Below are 26,484 nucleotides of genomic sequence, written 5' to 3' on the forward strand. Positions count from 1 at the left end.
TGGGATTAAAGGTATGTGCCATCATGCCCAGTTTCATTTTTTTTTATTGATAACTTCTATACTTACAGAAAATACACCATGATGTTTCCCTCCTCTCCCCGACTTTACTCTTCACAATTCTGCTCTCCATCATATCCCCTCCCTTTCTCCATTAGTCTCTCTTTTTATTTGATGTGATCATATTTTTTCTCCTATTATGAGGGTCTTGTGTAGGTATTGCTAGGTGTGTGAGGTCATGGATATCAAGGCCAATTTATGTCTGGATAGTTTCATTGTAAGGAGTTGTACCCTTCATTGTAAGGAGTGGTACCCTTCCTTTGGTTCTTACATTTTTTTCCATCACCTCTTCTTCCATGGTCTCTGAGCCTTGGAGGGTGTGATAGAGATGTTTCAGTGCTGGACCCTCCTCTGACCCTTCTCAGCACTGTGCTGCTTTGGGTCATCCCAGTGTTCCTTGCCATCTGATAAGAGAAGCTTCTCTGACCAGAAGTACACCCATCCAGTTCACCAGTTCACATGTAAACGGAACACTCACTGAAGATCATTGAAGGACAAATACCTTTTTCCTCATAAATTAGACCTTTACCTCAAGATGAGTAGACCACAACACACACACACACACACACACACACACACACACACACACACGCAGAAAACTGAGACATCTCCACCAAGCATGCCTAGTCCAACAATAGAAGACTCCAATGAAATCATAGAGAAAACAACAGAAATTGAATCCCAAAATGCAAACACAACCTATCCAGATCAAGTGAAATGCTAAACTGGAAGTAAATGTTCAAAAAACCAACAATCACATAAATGAAATTGCACAGAATTGTCTCAGAGCACACAGCTGTTGTCACTAGGCCTAACTTAATTAAAGAACAACAGAGAGGCCTCAAAAGAGAGAAATTAATTGAAGGTGAATCAGTGAATATAGGATTTCAATAGCCAGGTGATTAAGCTTAATAAAGACATGACCAAATGCAAGAATGAATTCTAGGAAGCATTAAGAAAATCAGACCTTGACCTGAAATCCTACTTCAAAAAAGAAATAGACATGATGCAAAGAACAACAACAGAAACCACAGAAAACAAAAATCAAATAGACCTTTAAAAATCCTCTTTAGTACTCCTCACTAACAGAGTCACTCATGTGGATGACAGAGTATTTGAGATGGAAAACAAGAAAGAAGAAATTAATTGAGTTGAAAAACTTTGCTAAGTTCAAAAAATCATGTGAACAGAATATGAGAGAATTGTGGAATGGAACACTTCAAAGTCTGTAAAACTATGGTTTCCAACCCAAACTACTGTGCCCAGTGAAAGTATCCCTCATAATAGATATGAAAAGAGACTTACAATGAAAAAAGTCAGCTCTATGATTATATGAACACAAATCCAAACCTACAGAGAATACTTCAGGGAATACTCTGCACAGAAGAATAAATAATGTATCTTAAGTGCCTACAAGAAGATCACAATAACCAAAACTAGAGCAGGCTCAAAAAGTGCTAAGCCCAAGTAGGCACCAAACCCCATAAAGCACCCCATCATAGCAGGGATAAAATTGAACTTCACATTCATAAGTTTAACAGTGTTAATAGTCTTAACTCACCCATCAAAAGACATAAGTTAGCTGGGCGTGGTGGCGCACACCTTTAATCCCAGCACTCGGGAGGCAGAGGTAGGAGGATTGCTGTGAGTTCGAGACCACCCTGAGACTCCATAGTGAATTCCAGGTCAGCCTGGGCTGGAGTAAGACCCTACCTCGAAAAACCAAAAAAAAAAAAAAGACACAAGTTAACAGGGTGTATCAGAAAAATGCCAAGTGCTATCTTCAAGAAACCCACCACACCACTAAATACAGATACCTCCTCAGGGTGAAAGGAAGGAAAATGATATTATAAGCAAGTGGAAATGAGAAACAAGGTGTTGCTATATTAATATCTGACAAAATAGACTTCAAACCAAAGGTAATCAAAAAGAGCAAAGAAAGCCGGGCGTGGTGGCGCACGCCTTTAATCCCAGCACTCGGGAGGCAGAGGTAGGAGGATTGCCATGAGTTCAAGGCCACCCTGAGATGACAAAGTTAATTCCAGGTCAGCCTGGACCAGAGTGAGACCCTACCTCGAAAAACAAAAAAAACAAAACAAAAAAAAAAGAGCAAAGAAGGTCACTTCTTACTCATCAAGGGAATGATCCAACAAGAGGACATCATAATCATAAATCTATATGGAACAAACACAGGTGTACCACAGTTTATAAAATGAAACATACTTGACAACTAAACAGAAGTAAATACCAATACCATCACAGTTGGGGACTGTAATATTCCATTATCATCAATAGACAGATTTTCCAAGCAGAAAATCAACAGGGAAATTAAAGAGCTCAACAATACGATAGATCAACTTGTCCAGTCTGTTTTTCTTAGGATCCTTCTTATAAGCTTGAACCCCATCCTAGCTCAGTGCTTCAGCTTCCATCCCATGGAAAGGCTGCCACCCCTTGCTATACTTCAGTAAACAGTCTCTGTCTGTGGAGATCAAGCCCAATGTTTTCCTTTGCTTTTCTCTTTCACTTTCCTTACATTTGGTGCCATGACTCAGATTGGAGCCCTCCTGGCTTTCATGTTGAATGCCCTCTCTCTTTTTCTCTCCTCTTCTCTACATCCCTGCTAATGTTTCACTCAGGAGCACAAGAACATGTGCTTACTGCTCTGAACTAAACAGCCACCTGTGACCTGAAACCACCAGTCTTTCCATCTTTATACATTTTCTTCTTCTTTTCACCCTCTCCCCACCAGACTTTTCTTTTTTTTTAAAATTATTTATTTATTTATTTGAGAGCGACAGACACAGAGAGAAAGACAGAGGGAGAGACAGAGAATGGGCACGCCAGGGCTTCCAGCCTCTGCAAACGAACTCCAGACACGTGCGCCCCCTTTTGCATCTGGCTAACGTGGGACCTGGGGAACCGAGCCTTGAACCGGGGTCCTTAGGCTTCACAGGCAAGCGCTTAACTGCTAAGCCATCTCTCCAGCCCATCCCCACCAGACTTTTGAACTACAGATGAGAGGCCATTGCCATGTAACCATCTACATCCTCATCAAATTTTAGCCTTCAGGACAAGGTACTCACTCTCAGTCTGCAGGGGAGGTGCTTAATCTCAGACCTTAGAAACTCTGGGACTTTCTCACTGTTTGGTCCATGGATGATCGGAGGCTCTGGGAGACCCCACATATCGCTCCACCAGACATACCAAGCATTATGAATGTGAGGTCATTCCCTCATAATTCTTGGGTTTTGTTTTCCCTCCCTAAGCCTGGGAGATATCCCTGGTGGTGGGATTGGGCACTGTATTAATCCTTGGCTTCCAAAATGGGCTCTAAATTATCTATTCCAAAAGACATTCCATTGACATGTCTCAAAACTAACAAAACAGAGTGTCTGAGCTCCTGCCTACCAAATCACTCCAACTCTCCATTCAAATTAGTCTGCAATATTCTCTATATAATGGCCAACACTGGCATGAATTGGGTACTTTGAATTTCAACGTTAACGTTCATCTTAATAACTTTCTCTAATGACATGGAAAAATGGTCTGAGATTCCCTCCTTTATCCCCCCCCCTAAAACTCTGTCTCACACACAGTTCTGTCAGCTGGTCATGATGTTCAAGGGTCTCTCCCTCTCATACCAAATTTGAATCATCTCACTAAATCAGATACAAACCCTGCTTTCTTAAACTCCTGTTTTTACTAGGTTTCTTTAATTTCTACATATGGGTGGATGTCTAATTTTTCTCTCCTTGCTAAAAGTTGAAATCACTATACAGATTCTAGGGTTTTATCCTTTCTTTTCCCTTTTCCACTTCTTTTCATTATAAGCCAACAAAGAAAAATTGACAATAGAGATGGGCAATCACAGTACACAAAGTCTTAACCATTAACTGACTAGAAAAACCAGTGCCTGCCACACAGCTAGATAAAATAACAAAAAGTCCTGTCACCCTGGGCCCCTTACATATAGATAATGGCCAGTAAAGAAAAATTTATCAGCTCTAAATTCACACCAGCTGTTGCCCTGTTAAGATTACGTCTTCACCAAGTAAAACATAACTAAAATCATGAAAGGGATGTTTCTCCATGTTTCATGTTGTCATGTCTAATGTTGGCCAACTATGTTATGTCATGTGTTCTATGTTTCATGTAATCTGTATGGATGACAAAATTCATGGTCATTAATTGTTCCAATATTTATGGTCATTAAATATTCTGGTGCTCATATATTTTCAGATAATATTAAATTATTAAAACCAGGTTTATAATGTATTATAATTAACCTCTATGTTTTTGACAGCATGTTTTTTTCATGCTTACTACAACAATAGACATATTTGTATACCAAATTCTAATCCTGCTTCTATAGAAAGAGGCATGTTTTTTTTTTTTAATCAGAAAAGACCTTTTAAGATAAAAGATTGTTCTAATGTTTGTTACTAAAAGGATATGAAAATGACATAAAAAGGTTGTGGGACTTAAACTGCAAAAGGCTTAAATTACATATGGTAAAGTGGGGTAACTTAAAGGTTTTCATTCTCCATATTTTTTCTCACCTTAACTGTTCATATAATTTAGACTTTAGTTTTGTATTCAGTTAATAAATTTATTCATATTGTCATGTCTCAAAATCAATGTTAAAATTGAGCTATACCTAGATTTTCTACTGTTAAGCTCTGACTATTGAAAAAACATGAATGTTTTAACAAAATCAAGGCTCAATTTTAATGAGTTTTTGCTTGTTTATTTAAACTTTATCTAAATGTAACATAAAGGTCAAAGATATGAAATTACTATAACTAATCTTCTGGATATTCAATAAAAAAATGGGAGCCTAGAGGACTGCTGACCCAGGGAAATGAGAAGACAGACAATCAGAATCCAGACAATCTATTTATAATTAACCACAGTGACAAAAACCATAAAAGCAGAAGTTGGGGGGGGGGAGTTGTTATGATTGAATTATGTCCAAATGCTAAGTTGACATGTTTTCAAATAGATAAAAATCTTCATTTTGTTTGATAGAACATCTGCTTCTCTGTTTACACCAATAGATTTCTTACACATTCTGCTTTTATATGTTTTTCCATTAGATAAAAATTTGTTTAATAAAATATTATATTTAAATGGCCAATACAAGTACAAAGAGGTTTGAGGATATAAACAGTAAGATTAAAAAATAAAAGATGGTCATGCTGTGCATGGTGGCACATACCTTTAATCCCAGCACTTGGGAGGCAGAGGTAAGAGGATCACAAAAAAAAAAACAAAAACAAAAACAGATACTCTGGATTGCATGGATTGCAGCTTCTCTCCATAGTGTCTGATAGTTTCCAGGAACCTTTAGCTGACAGGGAGAAAGATTAAAAAAATGTTCTAACTATTGGGGAAACTGAATCTTAAGGTAGAGGTTAACTCATTAATATTTAATTTTCCAAGATAAGGATTTCATATTAAAAATATTAAACTTAAAAATGGCTATTTTATTTAAACTAAAAATGTTAATTATTCAACAGTGTTTTTTCTTGAAAAATAGATTTGTAAAGGTTGTATTAGAGCTCATCTGTTTTAGTTCCAGAAAAACCAAATTCTGCTCTTTTATATATCATCAAAAAGGTAAATAACTGTCTCATTTCTGATATCTCAAGTTCATAGCTCATAAGTAAATTAACTCTTAACACATAATCTCTACATCAGGGTCAGCCCCATGCTCAAACAATAGTCTTCATCTAAAATAAATGATTTCAAACTCAACAGCCCTGCTTCCAACCTTCTCTGGGTAATTGGTATCCACACAGGCATTAAAACTAATCAAAGATGTTATCAAATAGAAATGCCAAAATTTTATGCTGTCTTACTTGACATGTTCTGTCTGTACTTAAAACTACTAGATATTTCAAAAATAAGATGCACCTACCTTCTAAAAAGCTGTTTCCGGGCTGGAGAGATGGCTTAGCGGTTAAGCGCTTGCCTGTGAAGCCTAAGGACCCCGGTTCGAGGCTCGGTTCCCCAGGTCCCACGTTAGCCAGATGCACAAGGGGGCGCACGCGTCTGGAGTTCGTTTGCAGAGGCTGGAAGCCCTGGCGCGCCCATTTTCTCTCTCTCCCTCTATCTGTCTTTCTCTCTGTGTCTGTCGCTCTCAAATAAATAAATAAAAAATTAAAAAAAAAAAAAAAGCTGTTTCCTCTCACCTTAATTGTTTACATAGTTCAATCTTAATTCTCTATAATGAGGTGGGAAACTTATAGTTCCATACCTCATATTACAATAAAATAATAGTTAAAGGGCCCTGGCCCTAAGTTATGTCTTATAGTCTTGTACTGTAATGAACTTTTATGTTGATTATGTCCCATGCTACATAGTCTTTTGCACAGAAATTGTAGTTTTTGTACTGTTTCAAGGCCGTATTACACCTTCTGGCCAGTACTAAAATTGTCTTGTGTTTCTTCTTAACTCCATAACACAACTACAGATATCTCTCTACTAATTAACCATTTTTTTCAGGCTTTAGAAGAGATTCCCAGGACTCACACTGATGTAAAATTAAACTGATTCTCCAACTCTGTCTCTAGTGCTGGTTCTGTAAGCCTTAGTTTCCCATATCAATATCAAGGTTAACAAGATCAAGACATTTAAACTAGTTTTGTATATTTATTTAAACTATCTAACTGTGACATAAAAATCAAAATTAAGCATTTATTTTGTTGCATAGGACACCTGCTTACAACAATAGATTTCTTAAGTATTCTACTCTTACATGTTTCTCTATTGGGAAAGACTTTTTTAATTTATTTGCTATAAACTTATTCTAATAGATAAAACAGGGCCAAATTATATAAAATATATTTCATTGTAGTATATAATCAATATAATATATAAAACACAATTTCATTGTGTTCATAAAATAAACAACAATAACAAATGATCAAGACTACTCAAACTTTTAGCCTTTCAGCTCAACATACTTTCTTTTTAAAAATTTATTAATTTTTTATTAATTAGTTTTGTACTTAGTGAATACAGTCAAGTTGGTACCATTGTTAAACTCATCCATGTCCCCCACCTCTCACCCCGGCTCTTCCTTGTTGAGGTATATAGGTCATGCATTGTGAAGTTAGCCCACAGTTATGGGTAGAAGTGTCCCTGCATATCATGACCCAACATGTGGCTCTGACATTCTTTCCGCCCCCTCTTCCACAAAATTTCCCTGAGCCATGTTGGGTTCATTTTTGGTCTGCTGCAGTGATGAGGTGTTAGGGGCTTCTGGGTCTCTGGATATCTGATATGGTAGGAGTTGATTGTTCTCTGTGTCAGTCTCCTTCACCCTTGTGCTGGTACCAGATTCACCAAGAAAATAGCACCCTTGCTTGTTTGGCCAGTTGTTCTTAGTTTCAGCTAGGGTCCTTTTGAGGTATGATGGGGTTATTCCTTAGGATCTGTGTTTATCTGAAAAAGAGAAGCAGATTCTCTAATGAAGAGTAAAGTTAGCACCAGATAAATGGGATAATCCTTATTTTTTTAACAGAGAATTTAATAGGTATAGGCCCTCTTGTAGCCCACTAGTGGTGGTAGCTTGATAATGGAGAGTGGGCTCATGTTTGGGTAGGTTCTGACTTGTTTTCCAGCTCGAGCTATGGGTCCTGTTCCAAATGAAGAGCAGTTTGGCTGTAGGCCACTATTGCACTTGTGTGAGCATCACAACAGGTTATTTGCTGCTAAGTAGGTTAGACCATGAATTGCTTGGACAGATAATGGTCATTTTCCCCCAGTCGCCCATGTAGCACCTTCTGGCACTAGATGTGCTGTGTGGGGACTGACTCTCTTCCAGCTTCCAGCCATGTCATTCCATTTTACATGTCAACTGCATATGGTGTCTTCAGCAGTAGGGTCTTACCATTAACCTTTGGTGGCTCATCAAGTATGCTGACAGAAATCTGTGTTTTATTTTTTGGAAACCTTATAGGTCTTTCTGATTAAAAGCTCATTGTGGATGATGGCCACATGCTGGTACTGGGAGTTACCGGTCAGTGTCCACTAAGAAAAGGAAGAAAGAGATAACTAATATAAAAGAGTTAGAGAAGAGAGAGAGAGAGAAAAAGAAGCTGTTGAAGATTAAGGTCAGTCTTCATTATACTCCAGTGCCTTGTGGCTCAGATATTCCCTGTAAGGGCCTGGTGAAGGTTCAACCATTTGGTCTGCTTTTTAGGGAGTAGAATTTTATGGTACCATTGCTATTTGGGTCTAGATTTGTGTCTCCCAGGCCCTCCCTTGATCTCGCCTTCCTCCCCATCCACCCTATTGTCTAGTCCTTGAGATGCTTGCTAGGTATGTCAGCATCTTGGGTAGATTCAGGTTAGGTGCTGTAGATGAGTGAGACTGTGCAGCAATTTTCTTTCTGTGATTGGGTAAGTTCACTGAGAAGGATCTGTTCCAGGTACAACCATTTTTCCTCAAATTTCACTCTGTCATTTTTTTTTTTTTCTAACTGCTATGTAGAATTCCACTGTGTAGATAAACCACATCTTAGTTATCCATTCTTCTACTGATGGACATCAGGGTTGATTCTAGCTCTTAGCTATTATGAATTGAGCCACTATAAACATGGTTGAGCAAATCTCTCTGGACTGTGGTTTAAAGGTTTTAGGATACATGCCCAGTAAGGGGATAACTGGGTCTGTTGGTCACTCTATAGTCAGCTTTTTTAGGAGTCTCCATATTGCTTTCCAAAGTGGTTGTACCATCTTACATTCCCACCAACGGTGGATAAGTGTTCCTAATTCTCCACATCCTTACCAGCATTTATTTTCATTTGATTTTTTGATGGTGGCTATCCTTACTGGGATAAGGTGGAATCTCATAGTTGTTTTAATTTGCATTTCTCTGATGATTAGGGATGATGAACATATTCATAAGTGTGTGTTTGCCATTTGTATTTCTTCCTCTGTGAATTGCCTGTCCAGTTCTTTACCCCATTTTGTGAGTGGGTTGTTTGACATTTTATTGTTTAGGTTTTTGAGTTCTTTGTAGATTCTAGAGATTAGGCCTCTATCAGTTGGATAATTAGCAAATATTTTCTCCCATTGTGTGGGTAATCTATTGGCTTTTCTTACTGTATGCTTGTCTGTAAAGAAACTCTTCAGCTTCATGAGATCCCATTGGTTGAGTGACTGATTAAGATCGTGTACTACAGGGGTTTAGTTCAGGAAGTCTTTTTCCCTGCCTATATCATGAAGAGTTCCTCCTATATTTTATTCCTGTGGTAGCAAAGTTTCTGGTCTTAGATTGAGGTCTTAGATCCATTTGGACTTCAGTGTTCTGCATGGCGAGATCTGTGGATCCAGTTTCAATTTCCTGCATATGGTTATCCAGTTTGTCTAGCACCATTTGTTGAAGATGCTATCTTTTTTCCAGCCTATGTTGTTTGGGCCTTTGTCAAATATCAAGCAGCTGTAGTTGCTTTACCCAAAGTCCAGGTCCTCAATTCTATTCCATTGGTCTATGCTCCTGTCTTTATGCCAGTACCATGCTGTTTTTATTACTATGGCTTTATAATATAGCTTTAGATCAGGTATGGTGATGCCATCAGGGGTATTTCTTTTGCTGAGGATATGCTTGGATATCTAAGGCCTTCTGCCTTTCCATATGAAATTTGAGATCATTTTTTTCTATCTCTGTGAAGAACAATGTTGGGACTTTAATTGGAATTGCATTAAATCTGTATATTGCCTTTGGTAGGATTGCCATCTTCACAATGTTAATTCTGCCTATTCATGAGCCTGGGAGGTCTTTCCATTTTCTCAAGTCCTCCTCAATTTCTTTTTTGAGTGTTTTTATGTTTTCATTGTATAGATCTTTCCCTTCCTTAGTTAACATTATTCCAAGGTATTTTATTTTCTTTGTTGCTATTGAAAATGGGACTATGTCCTTTATTTCTTTCTCTGTATCTTTGTCATTTGATACAGAAAGGCTACTGATTTTTGTGAATTTTGTATCCTGCTACTTTGCTATAGGAGTTAGTCACCTTCAGGAGTTTTGGGATGAAGTCTCTCGGGTCTCTTATGTATACAATCATGTCATCCGTGAATAGAGCTAACTTAACTTCTTCCTTTCCAAATTGTATCCCTTTTATTAGTTTCTCCTGTCTTATTGCTTGAGCTAGGACTTCCGGTACAATATTGAAGAGCAGAGGTGAGAGTGGACAACCCTGTCTTGTTCCTGATCTCAATGGGAATTCCTCCACTTTCTCTCCATTAAGTATTATTTGGGCCTTTGGAGCTTTGTATTTTTATTATGTTAAGATATGAACCAACCATGCCTATTCTCTCCAATGTTTTGATCATGAAGTGATGTTGTATTTTGTGAAATGCCTTTTCTGCATCTATTGAAGGGATCATGTGGTTTTTGTGTTTAACCTTGTTTATGTGGTATATTACATTGACAGATTTGCATATGTTGAACTACCCCTGTCTTCCTGGGATGAATCCCATGTGATCAAGGTGGATAATGTTTTTGCTGTGTTGTTGTTTTTGGTTTGTGAGTATTTTGTTCAATATCTTTGCATCTAAGTTCATCAAGGAAATAGGCCAATAGTTTTCTTTCCTGGTGGCATCTTTACCTGCTTTTGGAATTAGGGTGATACTAGCTTCATAGGAGTTGGGTAGCTTTCCTTGTTCTCCAACTGTGTGGCACAGTTTAAGGAATATTGGTTTGAGTTCTTCCATAACGGTTTGATAGAATTCAGCTGAGAAGCCATCTGGTCCTGGACTCTTCTTTTTGGGGAGGTTTGTTTTTTATTACTTTTTCAATCTCAATGAGTGTGATAGGTTTGTTTAGGAGATTAATCTGCTCTGAGTTTTGCTTTGGTAGATGGTATGTGTCCAGGAATTTAAACAGTTTTGTGGAATAGTTTTTGAAATAAGTCCTGATGATTCTTCCAATTTCACTTATGTCTGTTGTGATCATTTTGAATTTTGTTCACTTGAAGTGTTACTTTTGGTACAGTGTGTTCTCATCATCATTCATTTCTAGAAATTTTGCTATTTCATTTTTTATTTTGTCCACTATCCATTTCTTGTTTAAAAGTGTGCTATTCAGTTTACAGGTCTGGGTGGGATTTGTGGTGGGTCTTTTGTTGTTAAGTTTTAGCAATTTTTAGGGTAATGACTATGAGTTTTGATGTGATTCCTGCCACATTGTACTGATATAGGTATTTTGATGTTTTCATGGACTTTGACGTTTTTTTGTGCCTCTTCTGAGTTTGGTTTGGGGTCTGGTTCTTGTAGACATTTGAGGTTGATTGTTTGATTCTTCTGTGTGGAGAATTTCCTGAAATACTCTCTGTAGGTTTGGTTTTGTGTTCATACAATTTTAAAGCTTAGTTTTGTCATGTAAAGTTTTTCTTTCACCATCTATTATGAGGGATACTTTTGCTGGGTAGATTAGTTTGGGTTGGAAGCCATAGGTTCTTTGAATTTGCAGTGTTTCATTCCAGGCTGTTCTGGCTTTCAGGGTTTCCATTGAGAAGTCTGAAGTAATTCTGATAGAGTTACCTTTAAAAGTGATGTGGTGCTTTTCCCTAGCTGTTTTTAGGATTTTCACTTTGGTGTTCATGTTTAGGTTCTTAATGACAATATATCTTGGAGAGTTTCTCCTTCATCCCAATTTGCTCTGAATTTCTTCTCCTTCTGGTATTTGAATGATCCTGATATTAGGATGTTTAAGGCTATCCCACAATTCACTCATGTTCTGTTCATAGAAACTTTTGAACTTATTGAAACTTTTGAACTCTCAAACTGTTTCTTCCATCTTGTCTTCCAGATGAGAGTTTCTATCCTCCACATGGCTGACTCCATTCTTGACAGTTTGTAGAGAGTTTTGGTCATGTTCAATTAGGTTTGCATTTTCTACTGCTTTTCTATGTATAATTTCCATCCCTCTGTCAAGCTCCCTTTTCACATCATTTTCTGATTTTCTTGATGTTTCTTGGAATTCATCCATGCATTTCTTTATATCTTCATTTAGCATTGCCAGCTGATTTTTGAAGTCCTCTTTTTTTTTCTCCCCACTCTCCTTCATATCCCTTAACTGTCTTTGAATTCCTTCCATTTTCTTATTTGTTAGGTCTAGTCTAGTGATGGCAGCATCCACATGATTATCGGTCCTTTGTTGCTTTTCTGCAAGTTCAACCAGTAGCTTGGTCAGTGTTGCATTGCTTATAGCTTCATTTTGCTGTTCTAATCCTAATGACTCTTCTATGTTTTGATTAGAGATGTTCATTGTAGGACTGGGTGATCTAACTGGATTTTCTTACATTTGATTTTTCATGTTATTTCTTCTGTGCTGTAGTCTGCCCATCACAGGGTATGGGCAGGGAGAGTAGGACTGTGGTCTTGATGGGCAGGGGAAGTGGTGCCTCTTCGGGGGAGCTGGCCTGGGCTAGCCATCAGGCAAGCAGAAGGGCTGAATGGTCTTGGGTTAACACATAGGTGGGTGGATCAGCCTGAGCTGAAGCACAGTGGGATGCTGAAGCAGCCTGAGGCTGATGCCAAACGGTCTGAGCTCTCACTTAGTGGAATGCCGAAGCAGCCTGAGCTCCTGCCTGGTAGGGGTGCCAAAGTTGCCTGAGCTCTCACATGGTGATGCACCAAAGCTGCCTGTGCTGGTGCTCTGAGGGGGGCTGAAGCATCAAGCACTGAAGCAGCCTAAACTCGTGCATGGTGGAACACTGGGACCCGGAATCAGTCTGAGCTCGCCTGCAACAGGACAATGGAAGTCAGCTGGTGTGGCAGACAGGGAGGGACTTGCACCTGAGCTCACGCAGGTGGACAGACAGGGTGAGGCTGAGCCTGCTGGGCAGGTGGAATGGGCCTGGTCTCGCACGTGAATGGGCGGCAGCTGGAGCCATTAAGTGAGCAAATTGGCTGAGCAGGGTAAACTTGCACAAGTGGGAATTAGCTGTGCACGTGTGGTGGTCAAATGGACTGCTCCAGTGGGCCAGAGGGTGGGGCCTGCCTAAGGTCACGGGTGGGCAGGGTTAGTAGGCCCCTGTGCAGTGAGAAAAGTGGAACTATGCTAGTCTGGGTCCCCTTTCCTGGAGTAAGTGCAGGGGTATCCTGAAGCTGGGACTGTGGGTACTGGCGGATGCTTGGGGGATTGTGGTACTTGTGGGCTACCCGCAAATGAGGGAATCAGTGATTCCCTGTTTTTCGCCCCTCTGTGCCCTCCCACTGGCAATCTGTTAGAGATTGCTGTCCCCTAAAAGACCCAATGAGCCTTTAATGCTTTGCCTTTCTTTCCCAGAGATATGTGGCACAGGTAGGCAATCGCCACCTTGCCCAACATACTTTCATTATTTCTCCTAACACTGAGACTTTTTGATCTTTTGACCAAGTAAGTAAAGACTATGAGCCTTCTACATTACAGATTTACACATAAATAAACCTTTAAACCTAACTTCAAAATTAGCTAAATTCCTAATCTCTATCATGTTTAAATTTAAAATAATTGAAGATATTTCCAATATTGCTTCAATACTAATCTCTTACACTTCCTACCTTACCTGAACCAAATCTTTATATTTCCAAATTTCCAATTAATTTCCCATCTAAGTTAATGATTCCTTCTTCCTTTCTTATCACCTAGGTTATTATTATTCTTCTACCTTAAATATAATGTTCACATTAAATGTAAATGTCAGGTCACATGCAAGAAAACTCATACATAGATAATAACCACATCATAATGGCTAATAGATTTAATATGATCTAGGAGTTTCTTCCTCTCCTGAAGAGCTGCCTCCTTGCCGGTTTGTAAGATTCACATGAGATAATAGCCAACTGTGTACACACACAGTAAATAAACACAAATATGTGCTTACAATAGATAACCCACACAAGAATTCATTTTTCAAAGTAACAAGAAGTCTGGAGGTACATGGTTATTGGCTTGGTTCAATAGCTCAGTGATGGCAAGACTAGAACCTCTGTGATTGTGGTGGCCTTTCCCTCTTCATCATAAAAAAAATGTGTGTGAGTTCAAGACTAGCCTATGTGACTGAGTTCCTGGTTAGCTTGTGCTAAAATAAGACACTGCCTTTTCTGGGCTGGGCTTGAAGGCCTGCGGCCCTAGGGGCTGAGACCCACTGCCTGCCATGGGCTGTGCCTTCTTCTCCATGGATGCTGGAGAGGAACCATGCTGCTGGCTGACTCAAGCCCAGGCAACCCCACCTATTTGATTGGAAGTCCAGCTGTGAAACCTGGAGTGTTGCCTTTTCCCCAGATGGCTCCTGGTTCTCCTGGTCTCAAGGACACTGCATTGTCAAGCTGATTCCCTGGCCACTGAGGAACAGTTCATCCCTAAAGGGTTTGATTCCAAAGGCTGAAGCAAAAATGACCCAAAAGTAAGAGGCAGCCCCAAAGAGAAGAAGCTGGACTGTGACCTGATCATGTGGGTTTGGCCTTCAGCCTGTGGCCCTCTCCACCGAGCAGGAAGCTCTGGGTGTGTTTTCACCCTCAAGTGCCAGGTGTTTCCTGACTCATCCTGGCTACAGGACTCAATGATGGGCAGATCAAAATCTGGAAGGAGCAGACAGGGCTTCTGCTTTTGCATCTTTCTGGCCACCAATATGTGGTGAGAGATCTGAGCTTCACACTCATGAATTTTGCATGATTTTTGTCTCTGCATCACGGGAAAAGACTCTTTGCATCTGGGACCTAAATAAACACATGTTTAAATGACAGAAATCCTCTTGCTCTGCACAGAAATGTGGGTTTTTGGGCCCGGCTGTGAGCTAGCTAGATGTAAACAAATTAAGGTGCTATTGGGGCACCTGCAGTGGGTTTACTGCTATTCGATCTACCCTGACTGTGGCATGCTGTGCTCTGCAGTCAGAGGAAAGTTAGTCTTCTAATGGAGCACGTGGTCCTACACACTAATCCGGAAGTTTTAGGGCCACCAAAGCAGTATTGTGTCTTGTGATTTCTCTTCTGTTTCTGCCTTGCTTTTCACAGCTTCTTATGATACCAGCGTGATTATGTGGAACCCCTACACTGGTGAGAGGCTGAGGTCACTCCACCACACCCAGCTTGACCCTGCCGTGGATGACAGTGATGTCCACATGAGCTCCCTGAGGTCCATATGCTTCTCTCCTAAAGGCTTCTCAGGATGTGGTCTCTGAAACTGAAGGCTCTAATTGCATTTGCTCTTATGACCAATGGTCTTTGTTGCACATTTTTCCCACATGGTGGAGATACTGCCACAGGGACCAGGAATGGCCATGTCCAGTTCTGAACTGCTCTAAGTGTCCTTTCCTCACTGAAGCACGGGGAAAGCACTGAAGCCGGGGAAAGCTCTTCGAAGTTTCCTGACAACCTACCAAGTCCTAGCACTGCCAATCCCCAAGAAAATGAGAGTTCCTCACATACAGTACAGGACTTTTTAAGCAACACTATCCATTCTGGTGTTTTGTTGTTGTTGTTGTTGTTTTTTGTAGCAAAATTCACCTTCCCCACAGACTAGAAGCAACTGGAGTAGTGGACCAAACATCTGGTTTTGGTGCAGTAGAACTGTGGGGTTGTGACTAAAATGTAGCAAGCCAGAGTTCTCTGGACCAGCGCAGATCTTTATCCAATGGCATGTGAAAGTTGATCCTGCGGGAGTCAGGTAAGAGTCTGCCCTGCAGCCCCAGAGCCTTTTAAGTCTTTGTCTTTTTTTTTTTTAAGCATATTCTTTTATTTTTTTATTGTTTTAAATTATTTTTCTTTATTTATTTGAGAGTGACAGACAGAGATAGAGGCAGAGAGAGAGAATGGGTGCACCAGGGCTTCCAGCCACTGCATACGAACTCCAGATGTGTGTTCCCCCTTGTACATCTGGCTAACGTGGGTCCTGGAGAATCGAGCCTCGAACCGGGGTCCTTAGGCTTCACAGGTAAGCCCTTAACTGCTAAAGCCATCTCTCCAGTCCAACTCTTTGTCTTTTGTGAACAGCCATCATGGAATCTAGTTAATACAAAGTGCAGTTTCTTGTAGTTTTGGTAATAACATCAAGGCATCTAGAGCCTGTAGTGGTGGCAACATTTACACTCCTCAGCTGGGCATTGACAGCTGCATAGCATAGTACCTGTCCCACTTGGTTATGGACAGTGGTAGTATGGTTAAGTTCCTTTGCTGGGGTCAGTTGTTTGCACATCAGCAAGTGTTTCTGACCAACTGGGTCTAAACTGCAGCACTCAGGAGGCAGAGGTTGGAGGATCACTATGAGTTCAAGGCTATCCTGAGACTACAGAGTAAATTCCAGGTAAGCCTGAGCTAGAAGGAGACTATACCTCGAAAAATCAAAAACAAATAAAATAAAAACACACATTTGGGCTGGAGAGATAGCTTAGCAGTTAAGTCAGTTAAGATGCTTGCCTGCAAAACCTATGGGCTCATGTAATCCAGCTGTCCATGGTGGGACATGTGTCTGGAGTTATTTACAATGGCTAGAGTCTCTGGCATGCCCTTTTCTCTCTCTCAAATAAATACTAATATTAAAAGAAACCACAAATTTGGGAGCTGGAGAGATGGCTTAGTAGTTAAAAGTACTTGCTTGTAAAGCCAACTGGACTGAGTTTGGTTCCCTCAGTAACCATGTAAAGCCAGATGCACAAAGTGGTGCATGCATCTGGAGTTCATTTGCAGCACCAAGAGGCTCTGGCACACCCATACTGTCTCTCTCTGCTTGTAAATATTTGTTTTAAATAAAATACCCACAAATTTGGTTTCTTCCAAGTTATGGAAATGTGGAATGCAACAGAGAATGTGACTTCAGAAGAGCTGAATGTGATTCTGGCAGCTGCTCTGTTTTTGTTCATAAACCAGCATCTTTGAAGGACACACTGCAAATGTGTGTGTGTGTTTGCTTTTCTTCTCCTCTGTCTTATATTTTCTCAGAGGGAATCACTGAATTTCAAGTTGCAGTATATGATTCCAGTTGTGGAGGTGAGTTCTGCAAATAGCTTTCTGATGCATATGAATCATTTTGAATTTGATTAAAGCTATTTTCAGGGCAAAAATTAAGAATATTTCCCATTTCTTAGTAATCATTTAAAATCAATTTACATATATGACACTGGGATAAGCCTTTGACTAATTCCTCATAAATTATGTTTTCTTAAAGACTACATAGTAATTTTGTAAACAAAGATACATTTATATTTGGAAATAGTCAAATTCTAAAATTAAAATTACATCTTGTTGCACAAAGGGATGCACTCATCTGAAGTTTGTTTGCAATGGCTGGAGGCCCTGGCGCACCTATTCTCTCTCTCTCTCTCTCCCTCTGCCTCTTTCTCTGTCTGTCAATCTCAAATAAATAAATAAATAAAAATAAAAAAAATTTAATTACATCTTGGTTGCTACATATTTTTGAAACCATATGTCATAATCCTGCTCTTGCACTTCATAGGATGATTTTGTATACAAGAGGATGATGATCAAATGATCCCATGGTCTGGAAAGTTATTTTACAATACAAGAAATGCTTGACAGTGTGTGTATCTGGAGTTGGAGAGAAATACTTAAGGGGATGAGAGTTTTCTTCAAGTATTTGAAGAGCTGATACATGAAAATGAATAGATATTCTCTGATGTTCCAAAGGGCAAAACTTTGATTGTACCAATAGGTGAATTTGCTCATTTCTGCTCATTCTGTCCTCCCCCAATTCCTAAAATTTTATCTACTATAGCTAATGGTGGAATATTATCAATAACTGGTAATATAGATTGGCAACCTGTAGGCCAGATCTCACGTATTGCTTGTTTTTTCACAGGCAGGCTTTTGTGGTTTGGTGGTAAAGTTGAGTTGTTGCCACAAACCTAAGACATGTACTGTCTGGTGCTTCACATAAAAAGCTTGCCACTTGAAAAAGATAGAATTCATTGGATGGTCCGTTAGACTGGGTGGCCTCCAGTGTTATAACTACTAAGATTCTGTGGTTTCATAGGGTGCAAAGTACATATGTACTTGAAAGGAGTGCCAAGCTGAGAGAATAGGAACAGGCCTAGCCACCTCTTTACTTCTTCCACAGATATGTGGCATTTGTGCAATATATGAGATTCAAACAGCATTCTGCTTAAACTATGGAATAACATTGTTTTGAACTTGTAGCTGTCACTGTAGTAGATTGGAATGAAACAATAGATTCTGTGAACAATTAAGTGGTGCCAGATTGCTTAATATTTTTAAAAATAACTTATCTCTGGCAGACCATTAGTATATGTCACCATAGTTTCTAGACTTTCTGGCCCTTTAATCTGAGAAAATTTGAAAGCTCTTTGCTAACATTTTTATATCTTATTCATCGAGGTTTTTACTTTTCACACTAATAGATGGGGTTATTAACAAATGTCATTCCAGCACTGGAGAGTTGGCTTAGTGGTTAAGCACTTGCCTGTGAAGCCCAAGGACCCCAGAATGAGACTCAATTCCCTAGTACCCATGTAAGCCAGATGCACAAAGTGGCACATGCATCTGGAGTTCGTTTGCAGTCGATGGAGGCTCTGATGTGCCCATTCTCTTTTTCTCTCTGCCTCTTTCTCTGAATGTCATTCTCAAATAAATAAAATAAAATAAATCTTTCTTTTGAAAAAATGTCATTTCATTGGTTGTCCATTAGAAATACTTGGACATTTTCCAAGGACTAAATAAATATCCATTAAGGAGCTGTAATTTTTTTAAGCAAATTTAGCTTAACCTAATTGATATGAAGTAATGAGAAAGAGGAAGACTATCTACCAGTTGAAATTATCCATTTTAGACCTGAAGTACTAAGTAATTTAGTTTTATTTTGGAATATAATAGATAAATATTATATATAATATATAATGTAATATGTATAATATATATAATATATAATATGTGTATATATATAATTTATTATACATAATATTTATAGTATTTTTATTTTAGCATATAACAGATCTATAGTAACAGTAGATGACTTTAGCTTTAAAGTGTATGTTTTCAATATATTTATTAAGTTAACCATATTATATGATAAATGTATAATATAGTAACAATTACTAATTTTTGTGGTATTGGGGCTCAAACCTGGCACATGTGAGGCAAGTTTTCTACAACTGAGATGTGTTCTTATCACTAGCATTATTTGCTTCTTTTTGAACTACTTGATTTTTAGAACATTAATAGACTACTTTTATTTTATTTTGTTTTGTTTTTTCAAGGTAGGTTCTTGCCCTATCTATGCCAGGCTGAGCTGCAATTCACTATATAGGCTCAGGCTAGCCTCAGATTCACAGTGATTTTCCAACTTCTGCCTTCCAAGTGCTGGGATTAATGGTATGCACCACCACACCCAGCTAGACTCTACTTTTTAATTTTTCATAGTATTTATTTATTTGAAAGAGAGCAAATGAAAAAGGAAGAGGCAGATATATAGAGAGAATGGGTGTACCAGGACCTCTAGCCACTGGAAACAAACTCCAGAAGCATGTGCCACCTTGTGCATCTGGCTTTACATAGGTCCTGGGGAATCAAACCTGTTTTAGAAGAAAAATAGATGATAGTGTGATAAATAATTCATTTCTCCTTGATGTTGAGTTGTTCACACTCCAGAAAGTTGTATTTTATAGATATTTTGAACATGAGTGGACAAAATATAGGTGGGTATGGATAAATAGTGTGTACATAATAGTACCAGTAATAGTATGTATGGGTAAATTAGTGTGCATATAAGTAATAGGAGCTCTTTTTACAAACTCTAGGTGGAGCTCTTTGGTTTATATAGATATACCATTTTATTTATAATTTTGAGAGTCTGTTTTTCAAGTGGAGCTATTTTTGGATCTTAAAAGCATTTAAGCACTTATAATGAGTTTTTCCAACATTTATTAGCTCTCCTTTTTGACTTGTTTCAAAGTTAGATAGTTAAAAGTCTTTCTGTTTCATTGTTGAACCAAATTCAGTCATTTTCAAATCCACTCTAAAATTTAATTATTAGCCCATGATATTTAATGAACAGGAAATGCCTCCCATGTTTTTTTTGTTTATGAGAGGCCTCAGTGTTTAAATAGAATTTCTGAAAAATGGATCTCACATTATGAATGATGCCAGTAGAGACAGAGAAAGAGTCCCTGTGAATTAAGCAGCAGTTGCTATAGTAATTCCTTCAGCTATGTTTATCCCTTGTATACAAAGGATGTTAATAGCGTTCTTAAAACACAAATGAGACATTTTGCTGCAGCTTCCTTTTCTCTTACCCCTTAAATAGCTCAATGCTGTTTCTTCTGTGGGAGGACATGGAGCAGAAGTCCCCCAAAAAGACATGTTGTTTTTACGTGGTATGAACTAGCTCATAGTGTGGTTCTTGACCCACAGCAGTGTTGCTGTCACTGGACATTTATTGGAAATCAGGGTTCCTAGGTCTTACTCTAGACCACACACCCTGGACTGAGGACCAATAATCTTTGGTGGGCATCTGGCACAGGCTTTTTAGGAAAGATAACAACTTTGTGTTCATTTGTGTTCTTTCTGCCATCAGCTGTGCTCATTTGGGTTTGCCCAGTGATTTTATCAAAGGGCTGTGTTCCTACTCAGTAAATTTGGGATGGAGTCTCATGCCCTGCTTTTCTAACAGGCTCCCAAGTGTTATGCATTTTGCTTGTTCATGGATCTTGCTCTGAGTAGTATGATATTGACCATCCTTAACCACTGAGCCATCTCTCCAGCCCACCAATATTGATCATCCTAATAGAATTTGTATAATACAGATAACAGATGTTCTCTGTGATTCATCACTATCTAATTTTGGTTAAGTATGCCTTAAGCCAGTGAATTTTACCTTTTCAATCACACTGAGCAGAGATAATTTCTGGAATATACTGCTCCCTTGTATGGTTTACAGTGACTCATTTTTTTCATGATACTAATATTACTAAAACTTTTCATTGAAAGCATGCTCAAGAATTTCTGCTTCTTGTTTTTTAAGTAGGGTCTTGCAATAGCTCAGGCTGGCCTGGAATTCACTAAGTAGTCTCATTCTGATCTCGAACTCACAGTGATCCTCCAACATCTGCCTCCTGAGTGCCGGGATTAAAGGCCTGTGCCACCATGCCTGCCCCCCCCCCCCATTTGTTTTGGCTGATTTCAACTTTTTAACACACACACACACACACACACACACACACACACACACACACACAGAGGGGGGGGGGAGAGAGAGAGAGAGAGAAAGAGAGAGAGAACTTCTATACTTACAACAAACCATGGTTTTTCCCTCTCCTCTCCTACTTTCCCCTTCATACTCTGCTCACCGTCATATCCCCTCCCTTTCTCCATTAGTCTGTGTTTTAATTTGATGTTATCATCTTTTTCTCTTATGAGGGTCTTGTGTGGGTATTGCTAGGCACTGTGAGGCCTTGGATTTAGAGGCCAAATTCTTTCTGGACAGTTGTATGTAAGGAGTGGTACCCTTCCGTTGGCTCTTACATTCTTTCCCCCACCTCTTCCACAATGGACCCTGAGCCTTGGAGAGTGTGAGATGTTTCAGTGCTGGACACTCCTCTGTCCCTTCTTTTCAGTACCATGTTGACTTTTGGGTCATCCCAGTGGTCATCGGCATCAGAAAAGAGAAGCTTCTCTAACCAGAAGTGAGAGTAGCATTATAATATGAGTATGAACATTAAGTGTAGTGCTTTCAGGGCAATTGGGTGAGAGTAATATATGCATTTATCCAGACAAGAGCAGGCTTATATCCCTAAGGCTCATGACATCCCCTGCCATAGCCTTTTGATTAGGTTTTCAGTACCAGGCATGTATCCTCTCCCATAGAGCAGGCCTTCAGTCCAATTAGAGAGCAGTTGGTTTCCCCCTGAGCAGACATGCTACTATTGCACTCGTTCAGTCATTTGGCCTGTCTGTCCAAACTTGAGGTTTCCAGTGTCCACTGTTTTCACTACTGATGACTCTGTCTGCTATAGGGCTGCATACAGTACAGTTTTTGTCAGCTTTCAGTTGGCTGGTCTACAGGAAGAAGGTTTTCTGCTCAGTGCCAGCTTGATTTCTCAGTGACTTTGCTGCTCAGGCATGTGAAGTCTTCAGCAATAGAGTCTTACCATCTCTTTCTCCTGGGAAACCAAGGGTCTTGGCAACAGCCTATAATGTTTTGGAGGCAACAGGGACCTCCCTGGACAACAACTCACTGGAAACTCCCATTCCTGGCAATGAAAATTTTCTAGTAATAATCCATGGCTTCTAGATGTGTCATTATTTGAGAAACTAGATTTTCATGTTTCTTATGCAGAACATCTTGATTTTTGATTGACCCCCCACCTTTCTTTTATACTATCTGTTCCCCTGACCTTGCTTAGGCCTTTACCCTCCCATAATCTGTTCTTCTACTTACATATACACAATACCATCCCCTTAAGACCTTCCTTTTCCTCCCTCCCTTATAGCTTTTTTCTAGCTTATGGGCCTTTGCTACTGAGTTTTGGTTCCAGATCACACACAAGCCTATACATTTGTAGCTAGGATCCACATACGAGAGAGAACATGTGGCATTTGGCTTTCTGAGCCTGGGTTACCTCACTTAGTAGAATCCTTTCCAGATCCATCCATTTCCCTGCAAATTTCATAATTTAATTTTTCTTTACCACTGAATAGAACTCCATTGTGTAGATGTACCACATCTTTATTATCCATTCATCTGTGCATGGACATCTAGGCGGTTCCATTTCCTAGCTATTGTAAAAAGAGCAGCAAAAACATGGTTGTGTAAGTATCTCTAAGGTAGTGAGAAGAGTCATTAGGATATATGCATAGGTGGTATAGCTGGGTCATATGGCAAATTAATTTTTCGCTGTCTCAAGAACCTCCACACTGGTTTCAACAATGGCTGTACCAGATTACTTCCCCTTTTACCACATCCTCACCAACATTTATTGTCATTTGTCTTCTTGATGATAGCCATTCTGATGGGAGAGTGATGGAATCTCAAGGTAGTTTTAATTTGCATTTCCCTGATGGCTAAGGATGTAGAACACTTTTTTAGATATTTATATGCCATCTGTATTTCTTCTGATGAGAACTCTCTGTTTAGTTTCATAGCCCATTTTTGACTGGATTGTTTGATTTCTTATTCTGTTTTTTTTTTTTTTTTTTTGAGGTAGGGTCTCACTCTAGCCCAGGCTGACCTGGAATTCACTATGGAGTCTCAGGGTGGCCTCGAACTCATGGCAATCCTCCTACCTCTGCCTCCTGAGTGCTGGGATTAAAGGCATGCGCCACCACGCCTGGCTTCTTATTCTGTTTTTTGAGTTATTTATTTTGGATATTAATACTCTGTCAGATGTGTAGCTGGCAAAGACTTTCTCCCATTTTGTAGGTTGTCTCTTTGCTCTATTCACAGTGTCTTTTGCTGTATAAAAGCTTTGTAGTTTCATGAGATCCCAGTAGTTTATTAGTGGTTTTATTTTCTGAGCAATTGGGGTTATATTCAAAAGTCATTACCTATGCCAGTATGTTGAAGGGTTTCCCCTACCTTTTCCTCTAGCAATTTCAGAGTTTCAGGTCTGATATTAAGGTCCTTGATCCACTTGGATTTGATTCCTGTGCATGGAGGAAGAGAAGGCTCTATTTTCATCTTTCTACATATAAATATCCAGTTTTCCCAGCACCACATGTTGCTGTCTTTTCTTCAATGAATGTTTTTGGCATTTTTCTCAAAAATCAGATGGCTGTACCTGCCTGGATTAACATCTGTGTCCTCTATTCTGTTCTACTGATCAACATGTCTGTCTTTGTGCCAATACCATGCTGTTTTTGTTACTATGACTTTGTAATATAGCTTAAAATCAGATATGGTGATATCACCAGCCTTATTTTTGTTGCTGAAAATTGTTTTGGCCATTCAAGGCTTTTTGGGCTTCCAAATATAATTTTAATGGTGATTGCATTAAATGTGTAAATTACTATAGGTAAGATTGACATTTTCACAATATTGATTCTTTCAATCCAAGAACATGGGATGTCTTTCCATTTCCTTGTGTCTTCTGCAATTTCTCACTTGAGTGTTTTAAAGTTCTCATTGTAGAGATCCTTCACTTCCTTAGTTATGTTTATTCCCAGTCTGAAGTAATTCTGATGGGGTTACCTTTAAAAGTGATGTGCTGTTTATACCTAGCTGCTTTTAGGATTTTCTCTTTGGAGTCAATGTTTAGACACTTAATGACAGTATATCTTGGAGAGTATCTCCTTTGGTCCAATCTGTTTGGAGACCTGTTAGCTTCTCCCTCCCTCCCTTCCTTCCTTCCTTCCTTCCTTCCTTCCTTCCTTCCTTCCTTCCTTCCTTCCTTCCTTCCTTCCTTTCTTTCTTTCTTTCTTTCTTTCTTTCTTTCTTTCTTTTTGAGAACTAAATTGATAGTTTATTTTCTTGAAAAATTTTACAAAATTATTTTATTTTATTTATTTATTTTTTATTAATTAGTTTTGTATACAGCAAATACAGTCAGTTTGGAAACATTATTAGGCTCATCCTTCTTGAGGTATATGGGTTATACATTGTGGAGTTAGCCCACAGTTATGGGTAAGATAAATGTCTCTGCATATCATGACCCAACATGTGGCTCTGACATTCTTTCTGCCCTTTCTCTCTTCTGAAAAATTACCCTGAGCCATGTTTTGTTCATTTTTTTGTCTGCTTCAGTGATGAGGTGTTGGGGGCTACTGGGGCTCTGGCTCTCTGATTTGGTAGGAGTTGATTTTTCTCTGTGTTGATCTCCTTCACCCTTGTGCTGGTATCCAGTTCATCAGAAAAACAGCACCCTTGCTTGTTTCACCAATTTTTCTTGGTTTCAGCAAGGACCCTTTTGAGGTATGATGGGGTGGCTCTCTCCTTAGGGTCTACATCTATCTGAAAAAGAGAAGCAGATTCTCCAGTGGAGAGTAAGTTAGCACCAGGACGAATGAGATAACCCTTACTTTTTTTTTTAAATTAATTTATTTATTTGAGAGCGACAGACACAGAGAGAAAGATAGATAGAGGGAGAGAGAGAGAATGGGCGTGCCAGGACCTCCAGCCTCTGCAAATGAGAACTCCAGACGCATGTGCCCCCTTGTGCATCTGGCTAACGTGGGTCCTGGGGAATCGAGCCTCGAACCGGGGTCCTTAGGCTTCACAGGCAAGCGCTTAACCGCTAAGCCATCTCTCCAGCCCAACCCTTACATTTTTAATAGAGAATTTAACAGGTGTAGGCCTTTTTGTAGCCCATGATTGCTGATTGCTTGATAATGGAGAGTGGACTTATGTTTGGATATGGTTCTGACTTGTTTCCCAGCTCCAGTTATGGGTCCTGTACCACTGAGGGAATCAGTTAGCCAAATCAAGAGCAGTTGGTTCCCCACCATGGCTGTGTGCCATTATTGCACTTGTGTGGGCATCACAACAGGTTATTTGCTGCTAAGTAGGATAGACCATGAGTTGCTTGGACAGATACTGGTTATTTTTCCCAGTCGCCCATGTAGCACCCTCTGGCACTGAATGCACTGACTGTCTGGGGACTGACTCTTCCAACTTCCAGCCATGTCATTCCATTTCACATGCCAACCACATAATGTGTCTTCAGCAGTAGGGTCTTACCACTAACCTTTGGTGGGTCATCAAGTACTCTGATAGAAATTTGTCTGTCTTTTAGGAAACCTTGTAGGTCTCTCTGATCAAATGCTCATTGTGGATGATAGCCACATGCTGGTACTGGAAGTTACAGGTCAGTGCCCACTAAAAAAAGGAAGAAAAAGATAACTGATATACAAGAGTTAGAGAGAAGAGAAAGAGATAGAGGGAGAGGGAGGGAGGGAAGATGTAGTTTTCATTCTTCCAAAATCAATACCAGGTATGCAGGACACATCCATATTGTTAATTGATATACAAAATAATTTCTGACCTTGAAGAACAGATTACTTCTTTTGTATTATTTTCTTTTATCGTTCAGTCATTCCTTAGGCATCCCTTCCATTGTTTTAATGTAAAGTAGTTAGGTCATTTTCCTTATGAATGCTAATTTTTTTAAAAATTTTTATTAACATTTTCCATGATTATAAAATATATCCCATGGTAATTCCCTCCCTCCCCACCCCCACACTTTTCCATTTGAAATTCCATTCTCCATCATATTACCTCCCCATTACAATCATTGTAATTACATATATACAATATCAACCTATTAAGTATCCTCCCCTCTTCCTTTCTCTACCCTTTATGTCTCCTTTTTAACTTACTGGCCTCTGCTACTAAGTATTTTCATTCTCACGCAGAAGCCCAGTCATCTGTAGCTAGGATCCACATATGAGAGAGAACATGTGGCGCTTGGCTTTCTGGGTCTGAGTTACCTGACTTAGTATAATACTTTCCAGGTCCATCCATTTT

At 39.4% G+C, this 26,484-nt stretch overlaps 1 protein-coding gene and 1 pseudogene across 1 annotated transcript in view; both read left to right on the forward strand.

Moving 5' to 3' along the window:
- The window catches only part of LOC101607877 (acylphosphatase-2), a 293,986-nt gene that overhangs the window by 106,460 nt on the left and 161,042 nt on the right, over positions 1–26,484 (forward strand). The window lies entirely within an intron of this gene.
- Positions 14,234–15,547, forward strand: LOC101613397 (annotated as a pseudogene).

The sequence above is a fragment of the Jaculus jaculus genome, chromosome 4 (assembly GCF_020740685.1).
Source record: "Jaculus jaculus isolate mJacJac1 chromosome 4, mJacJac1.mat.Y.cur, whole genome shotgun sequence".
Taxonomy (NCBI): domain Eukaryota; kingdom Metazoa; phylum Chordata; class Mammalia; order Rodentia; family Dipodidae; genus Jaculus; species Jaculus jaculus.